Raw genomic sequence first — 9,957 nt, 5'->3', positions numbered from 1 at the left:
TGATACTTGTCATCGTCTGACATATAACTGGTATATACGAACATGCATAGTCTTACCATTTGGTTCAGAGATTTATGAGAGTATTGAACAATTTTACAAACAAATGTACGAAATATATAAGCGACAATAGCCTCTCCTGAAAGCAGACTTTATCAAAGCACGTGTGTGTGAATCTCTATTTAATAGTGATGATACCCGATGTTTCCACAACCGTGAGAGTATCCTGCAATACCGGTGGCACTCATAATAAACAAATGCACAGGCTAGTCATTTGGTCACCTGAAAGAGCACAGGCATGCTTGGTACAAGTTAAAATAGGGAATTACATCGGACATAACTTATGTCGCTCTTTCTTGAAAGTCCATATTTTATAAGAAGCAAAACTCAAACCGTACGTTTTACATACTGGACTCGCACATGCAGGAGTATCCAGTGTTTTCAACAAAACATCCTTCTAACCGATGACAACAGTTGAACCAAAAGTGAAATATCAAAAGATTGTTGCATCAATACTTTGGTCCACTGTTGTAGACTCTCGTGCAGTTTTGTGATCGATATGTTGATGTTGCATGGCCCAGTGAATATACATCGATTCGAAGCTAAACTGATGACATATTTAAAGGAAAAATATCAGTTCGTTTATATAAAATGATACCTCTTGTGTGTAAAAGCATTTAAGTTCCCAATCTGAGTATTTCTTGACTAATATCATAAAGAAGCTATACCACCTGGGACGAGGAACTGTGATCAATGGTTTGGGTCTTACATACCAACCATAGTTGCAATTGATCCGAGGTGCTCAACTTTCAGGTCTTACTCCACTTCCACAATCTGATCGCTTAGAATGAAATCTGTTAGGGGCGAGGTTGGAATATCTTGAAATCTTTATAGTTTACAGAGATATACTAAGGGTGGAACCAGTTATGACACAAGCAACCACTAGTCCGCCAGCCTTAGGTAAAAGACAAAATGTAAAACGCCTGTACTCTTTTCTTTCACTCATAATGCTGTCGTGATTTTGTAACAGATAATTTGATATTGCAACAATAGATTAACCGTTTCTAAGAACATAGTACATTCTCTTTGAGAATTATATTATATTTCAGAATATGAAAATGACGCAAACAAGGTTGACACAGAAGAAGTATGATCGGAATGCGATTTGAATCGCACCGTTTAACGAAATGGAAGTGAAAGCTCTAATATAAAGGTGGTTTGCGCAATTTGTCAAGTATTATTCAGGGACTACAAAGATCGTAGCTACAAACGACTGGTCGGATTAACTGTACATCTTGACTGTAGTTGACAATGACCTGTGCCTACTATCACTTTGTGTACGTAGATGTCGATGGTAGCAGGAGCTTAAGATCTGAATGATTTACAACCATGGCTTTCAACGCGAAGTTTGCACTGTGAAGGGGACCCAGGGACCCCTTCCACAAAGCGATCGTAGCGCTATGGTGATCTAACTCCACTACTTCAACATTGGCTTACAGCAGTCGCCGCACTGTGCTAGCTTTGTTAACACGGGCCTAGATTCTGTGACACGGGACACTGGTCAAGTACGACAATGCCACAGTGCAATGGTTTTATTGTCAAATGTCGGACTTAAAGAAATCATAACATACTTTAAGGAAGCCAATAGTTGGGTCTAAATTACTTGAATGCCAATATACCCGATATCCGTTTTAACTTCATAACCATTTCTGCTGCAACCTGTAACATAAATGGGTTTTACTCTGGAGTATTTCACAGGCATGACTAATATAATTGTATTTATGAAATTACTTATATTGCTGTGTTAAAATGCCTCACATTTAAAATTACAGACATGACCAAGTTAGGATATAAATGTTGAGTTTTATTGTTAAGTTTTTATGTAACTTGTTACTGTGCTGTCAGTTTAGTGGAATCAATACATCATGCAATAATATTGCATCAGTACCTGCTCGAGTTGTACACATCCCACTCACAGAGGGACAAGGCAAATCAAAGGTAATACTTAATGGTGAAATTAAATATACTTCTCTGCTTACAAACTTTCCATTGCCTGATATATAATGCAAACATCGAACCTTTAATCCATTCTATATAAAGTTTATACTTCTCGTGTAACGTTAGACGTCACCGTTCCCGCGTTAGGATCCAAACATGAAGTGAAACTAAGAATTATCCGTGATCAGTCTGAAACCGCTTTCGTCACAAATCTGCTCGTGTAATGGTAAATCCTTTAACGAGCCATGTGCAAACTCGGGTCTTATCCCACACGAGCCCTGTACAAACGTTTATCTTTAAGCTAATGATATTAGGGCCGCTTAATAACGCACAAACGGGGCTTACAGCGGCAGACTGCGGCGTTTGATTGCGCTTTCCGTTACCAACTTTGCTCGCCATTGATTCTGCACACTTTACTAACTTCAATGAAGTTGGTTCAGTTTTCTCATTTAAGATTCCCCATGATCACAGGCTCTAATAACACGTTAAGACACGTTTAAGACACAAATACATTCGTACGTCAACAGCTTACGTTAAAAATCGTTGGTTGCAAAATATTTGATCTGCTAGGGAAAATCACGCCGCTAATTTCCGATATTCCTAAACAAAGCACACTCATTTTCTATCAGAAACAAACATAGCCGATGTGGTGTATTGGAGATGGCTCTTTTGAAATGGGAAAACATTTATGGTTCCACAATAGTCGATTAGATAAAGGGATCGAGAGTGGGCCAGCAGGGGATGAAAACGATTACAAAGGCCAGTAAGATGATTTGGAAGCAAATTTCGTTTTGAATTAATTTCTTCCATGCTTAGAAGGGTATTGGTGAAGCGCTTAGCACGCTTAAGTCTGGCGAAGACTACTCAGAATAATGTAAACTAAACAATGGCGGCCAACCGCGCCACTTAAATGTTTTCTTTTCATTTTTTCGTAGTTCCAGAGCGACGTTCAAAGACGCTGTTGCAGAGATTTCCAAGTATCCTGATATCTTCTGCATGTGCTTCAGAAGATACAAGAAACTTTCAAACTTTGGTAAGCTGTTGGTAGGCGAGTGTCATGTACCACGTTACGGCTCAGTCTAATGTTACAATTAGTAACAGATGCACGATGATGTTTCTAATGTTAAATTACAATCTGAAAGGGGTTGTTTTCAATTGATACATTTAAAATATAGGATAATGACCTGCTACCATTTCCAGACAGACATACAAAAGATTAAATATTCATAGGACCATACATTTGTGTCTTTATCTTTCTAAAATGAAATAAGAAACAACAGACACAAGGTAGTACACCAATAACACAGGATATACAGTACATGCTAATTGTACACCCACTTCATTTGAATGAGGGTGAGGAATTTTACCTCCAGCTATGTCCAACAAATTACATATTTATTGACCACTCTCAAGCAGTCCATTCATTTTCACAATTGCCACATAATTGTTGACGTTTGGGTATTTTCCACGAAGCTTACTATTCAATATTTTACCACTGCCGACAAACTGTTCATTAAAGGAATTGCACCCGACTCCCAACCCAGCACCCAGCACCCAGCACCCAGCACCCAGCCCCACACCTTCGCTTGACCCGAAATAACATGCCCCTGATGCTTAATAATGCTAAGAAACTGTTATGGATTTACTCGAAAAAGGTCCTTTGAAGTGTATTCTTTCTTTCACAAGGCTGTGTTTTTCATAATGACATTTTAAGGAACACAAAAACTAAAAAATCTTATATATTTCTAATATTTCACTTTTAAATTCTGCATAGCACTTTTATGTACACGGTATGGTGCAACATTGTGTCAGTTTTGATATTATTCATTATGTACCTCCAATAAAGGTTACTAATACATTTCAAAATGTTTTCACGTGATTATGACCACCATAGATTTCGTAAAAAGCTTTCCTGAGGCCTTAATGTGCATGCTTGAAACTCTACGGTAATGCTACAAAACTATAAAATGACATTTGAAACCGGAGATAATATTTTATAAGAATTCAATTGTATGTTTGAAATCACTCCAGTGGATGACATTAACGAATTTAAACATAAAGTTGTATGCACTCAATTTTCATACAGCAGCCTAAAGTTAGATCTACAAATCCATCTCATTCAGCGACCTTAGAATTTTTTAGAAAATTAATGTTATGCACATACAAAGGATGCATTTAACAGCACACGTCCATCTAAATATGACGGCTTTGGTGATCTAACCTACTTCACGAATGCATTAACTCATAAGTCCCCCTTTACGGATGCATGTTTAGGGATATTTTGTTGGACTCAATTTGTTCATTTAGATTTCGTATAAATATATGCCTGGTATGGCGCAACCCTACATCAGCAAGAAACAAGGTCTTGACATATTACATATCACGTTATCATAACTCCTGTCAACAGATCAGTTTGAAATTGCAGTTTCCTGGGAGTAAACAATCTAACTGAAGGTTTGCATTCATTTATCAACCTTTAATCTGTACTGTATTATAGGGGCGGTGGGGTAGCCTAGTGGTTAAAGCGTTCGCTCGTCACGCCGAAAAACCGGGTTCGATTCCCCACATGGGTACAATGTGTGAAGCCCATTTCTGGTGTCCCCGCCGTGATATTGCTGAATATTGCTAAAAGCGGCGTAAAACTAAACTCACTCACTGTATTATGATCCACCTGTGTGGACACAATCACGTAATTACATTCCTGGTAGCCAGGATCCTCTCGTCGAGGGTTCGATTCCAACTTGCACTCAGATTATGTTAGTTGTTTCCCCTTCAAGTTCAGCCAAAAGCGTCACCCGCTCACGAATATCATATTTAATGAGGAACCCAAATACATGTACAATAAACTACGTTAAAACGAACACGTTTATAACGAAACGACGGATATAACGAACCGTTTGTTTGGTCAATGACACTTGGTATATTATAGTAGAAAAATGTGTAAGGAATAACGGCTATAAAAAACGAAATTAGTGGTCCCTTTGTTTGTTTTTTTATAAGCGTAGTTTAATGTATACATTTCAAGCATTCTAAAAATGAAAATCAATACTTGAGTAAAATGACTTCTTGTTCATCGAAATACAAATACGTAACAAATCAAATTGCTATAATTTGAAGTATTCTCTGCTGTTGTTGTTATTGATTGTTCTTTAACGCCGCCCTCAGCAATACTCCAGCTATGTGGCGGTATTCTCTGCTAACTGAGTCTAGTATATAGGACAGGGACGGTGGGGTAGCCTAGTAGTTAAAGCGTTGGCTCGTCACGCCGAAGACTCGGGTTCGATTCCCGACATGGGTACAATGAGTGAGGCCCATTTCTGGTGTCCATCGCCGTGATATTGCTGGAATACTGCTAAACGCGATGTAAAACTAAACTCACACACTAGTATAAAAACACGTCGGTACAACACCTACATTAGGCATATTACGAAATTAGTATGAAAAAAATTCAATATTGAGAGGCCTTTACTATTTATGGGAATAACTATCTTCCTGAAATGCCTAACAAAATACAAAATCTCTCTTCAATAAGTGACTTCTATTCACATAAAAGATATACGTCACTTCATTCAGCCTCATACAAAATCATTTTAGTCATGCCAGACAAACATGTCTATTTACTTCGTACTTCCCTCAGCACGGTATGAGGAAACAATGTTTGAATGAACCAGTCTGACAGCGTGAACTTGCAGTAACAAAGTTACCATCGCTACAAAGTGCGCCCTTGGTGACCCTTGATGCCATTCCATACCCTGTGATAGTCGATTACATTTTGGGAGCCTCCCGAAGCGTCACCAAATGTTTTCGTTTTTCCAACTGATAGCTCTTTCTAGCTGAGCTTTTATGTGAGTTGGAGAAGACCCTGGTGCTCTGTGTCCCTCTTTTAACACTCAGCCTTAACAAACAACCGCGCGGCAGAAACTCAACGCTATCTTTTATTCGAGCAACAAAGTCCAGCAGTGGATTAGGGACCTGATTAATGGCAAGCGAAGGCAAATCGTGTTTAAAACTTATTCTCTATGTTTTCATGTACGATGCGTACATGCCGTGCCGGGCGATATACTCAAACCATTCAATGGACGGTAAGTCTGTCCTCCAAACACATAAAGGCACCCGCAATGGGATCACTTCACATATACCAATGGAAGTCGGGCGTCTTATCGTTTGAAAAAGATTTCGGTTCTGTCCTTATTCTTCCTCCGGCTGTCATATTCGTGCGTCCTGAATGCAAAAGCACCTAATTGGGGATGTAATTGAAATTTAAACCGCTCACTCCTCGAGATCTGTATGTATATCGATAAGAGAGTTGACCCTATAGTGTAGTATTTCGGCACCGTGACAGTGTTTGTTTCTCTGGGGCGGTATTGTCCCATCTTGACACTAGAATAGTGCAGTGGGGACCCTGCCAATAGGTTCAGTCGGGTGCGTTGTGATACTGGGTGGGAACCACGGTGGGCCTTGAAAGCGATGCCACTTCTATGTATTCAGTGAGTCACAGTTCGGAATTGTATCCCGGATTAAATGCTATTTGAATTTTCAATAGTCGTGGAAGAACCACTGTAAGTAATGGCTTCCTACACAAACTCCAAACTCATTTCTGTACTTCAGTCATGATCCTAAGCATCGTTATGAATTTAAAGCCGTTTAGAAAGATTTAGATTTACTTTTAGACATTCAGAGCCCTCCTTCACAAACAAGCATACATGAGCTGTAAGACTAAACGTTAAATTAACATTTACACATTAGACCTCTCATTATTCGCATAACGGTATTCCCTGTTTGTATTAATTTCGTGGAATGTTTACGGTTGAAAGAGGTAATTTGATTATTGAGGTATAAATCCAACATATATATATTTTTCCGATCGTGAAAGGCCCATGTACACATGAATAGTGAAGGACTTAATAAGGTATACACATGAATTTTCAAAAAACAGAATAAACATCATGAAAACGTTCCTGGACTGAAAACAAGCGCTGAAACATTTTTAAGTTAAGGTCCCAAACATAATTCTAAAAACCGTATCAAATACATCGCCATAACAAAAACAAAAACATATATACTCATGCCAATAATGGTTGTCACCCCCCTCCTCACCCCAACCCACTTCCAATAAAAAAATTGAAGGGGGTGACAACCACTATTGGCATGAGTATATATTTTTTTGTTTCACGTCTATATGGTAAAGGAGAATACTGATCACTGGCCATGGTGGAGGAGTTTTCCGTTGTAAAAATATAATTTATATTACTGAATACCCTGGGAGATTCATTATTGGTGTCACTGCAATAACACTATAGCATAGGCTCAATAGCTACTAGAGAATAGGCTTATGGGGTAATATTTCAATCAATACTTCGTTTGTTTGGATTCAATTTCTTGCAATGTTTCCAAAACCTTCGATGTTTCTTAAATGAAATGTGAACGGAATCCCATGTACTTGAGCTCTGCTAAAGATCTGAGTGATTTGTTTGGAAACATATCAACATTATTGCGTTATTCAGGGGAGATTCTTGCCGGTCACAGCAGACATGCACGACCCTGCAGCATACACGGTATGGAGATGTTATGGATGAGGTTTCACTTTGCAGATGATGCAGGTTTCAGTGAACCTTTGACTTGTTACTCCGCTCTCGAATTTAATCACCAGGGTAGTCTTTGACGATTTGGCCCATGATTGTCATGCCAACACATAACTGTAAGGTCAAATATAGCATTTCGACAGCCACAGAGAAGGTCAATAAAATCTGAAAATCTCCTGCTTGTGTTAGCAATATGTTAGCTGAACAGTATGCACATACCCGAATGGGAACTTATGCTCCATCTAGCCCTAATCGAAGAAATCGAACCAGGATCTTTGATCACGCTTTGAACACCTGGCTACCCTACAATCCACCACATACACGACATATCGACAAGGAAGGTAATGAATGGAGATTATCCGGAACGTGTGACGTATGTGTATTTTGTGGTAGTAGAAGCGTTTTTCAAACATTACTTTATTCGCCTTTTCAAAGTCTGATTTGCGTATCATTGTCTAGTTCTATGTGGCATAAATAGCTACTTGTAGAAAGACAGTTCCTCACTGCCAAAAAGGGGTACTAATTACAGTGCCAGCCAGATGCACAGCTTAGGTCCTCGTTAAGCTAACGCAATGTGTAAATTATTTTACTTATGTGATAGCATGAAATGATTGATCGTAATCTTCGATAATATGGAACTGGTTGAAATAATGGACGAGTGCCAGATGTTTTGGTAAAGATGGCGCAAATAAAACATACTTTGAAAACACAAGTTCACACCCGTCATATTCTGTAACGTCAACGTTTCTAGAGTCATCATCAAAAGTCACCGGGTGGGATTTGATCGGAAGATTTTGATAAGATCTCAGCCTGTGTAAGCCCGCATTTCATCTGCCTCGAGTACCTTCTCAACTTACTGTTAGCCAGCAAAGTGGAGGACGTCTCTCCAAGACGTATTGAACCCTGGCTCTCTCTGAGTAGTTGGGTGAGCTAGAGCCGACGCCAAGATTGATAAGGCGCCGGGGCATAAAGCTTGTTTGGGTGCAGTTGGCTATAGGTTACACCTCTTAGTGTGTGGTCTCGCGGCTCACACACGATGAGCAATTACATTTTTTTAAATTCAAATTTTCGATTTAAGTACCAGTTGCAATATCTCATTGTCCCAAGTTCGGAACGAGTTATCGGCCTTTGATTTTGAGTGAACTTCAAATGAGGATCGAATAACACATCACTATGAAGTGGTGAAAAGGTATTGTTAAGACAGTGACGGCGTCGAAACATTCAAGATAAACCTTACCGAGTTAAATCATTCTCAGTTATTTTGCCTTAGATTCTGCATGATGAAGTTACATCGTTTTTGGAAGATCATTTAGAGGGTATCTAACAAAGGCGAGATGTTCACGCTTCCAGAGTAAGGTTTTCCCAGAAACAGCATCACATCCCCTCACTTTAAACTGACTGAAAACATGGAAGATGACCGTATGAGCGTGTGTTGATTATATATTGTGATTACAATAACGTGTTTTGGATATTCACACTAGTTTGTAGACATGTATGTGAACTATAATCCACATGTAGTTATCACCTTGACCTTTCATCCTGCATCAAACAGACACACTATGATGTAACTGATATACTGTTTCAAACCCCCGTCACTCAGTCACCAGATAGAATACAATATGTTATGGAACCGAGAGTAACAAAGCTCGTAAAACTGTCCTGAGTAACTGATCAGAGCAATGCTATTCTACACATCAATGTGTTATAAACGATAATCTTACCTTGGTGAGTGAGTGAGTTTAGTTTTACGCCTCACTCAGTAATATTCGAGCTATATGGCGGCGGTCTGTAAATAATCGAGTCTGGACCAGACAATCCAGTGATCAACAGCATGAGCATCGATCTGCGCAACTGGGAACCGATGACATGTGTCAACATAGCCAGCGAGACTGACCACCCGATCCTGTTAGTCGCCTCTTACGACAAGCATGGGTTACTGAAGGTTCATTCTAACCCGGACCTTCACGGGTCTTACCGTGGTGAGTCCGGATTAACGAGGTCTGGTCACTGTTCGGGGAGACGTGCTGTGCCAGGCTAGAACGATTCCTAATCAGTCTATTGCATGTCGTAAGAGGCGACTTAATTGGTGGATAGTTTGTCACTTCGCCTCAGCGACGTCGGATAATGCTCATGACAGCAACCACGAGTTTGCCTCGCCTCGACTGGATTATTACAGATAGAACCATAACCAGCCTTGTTTACTGCTCCGTTTTGATAGGGATACTAATATATTTACAAATACATACACGTTAAGCCACTTGAGTGAGTGAGTAATCATTTTACGTCACAGGGGCAATATTTCAGGAATATCGTCACGAGAAATGTTATATAAATATTAAATATAGTATGAATAAGAAACCCGTCATCTCTGGACAGTATA

The sequence above is a fragment of the Haliotis rubra genome, unplaced genomic scaffold, assembly GCF_003918875.1.
Source record: "Haliotis rubra isolate DU_JTF1 unplaced genomic scaffold, ASM391887v1 Scf9, whole genome shotgun sequence".
Classification (NCBI taxonomy): domain Eukaryota; kingdom Metazoa; phylum Mollusca; class Gastropoda; order Lepetellida; family Haliotidae; genus Haliotis; species Haliotis rubra.
Note: the sequence above shows the minus strand (reverse complement) of the source record.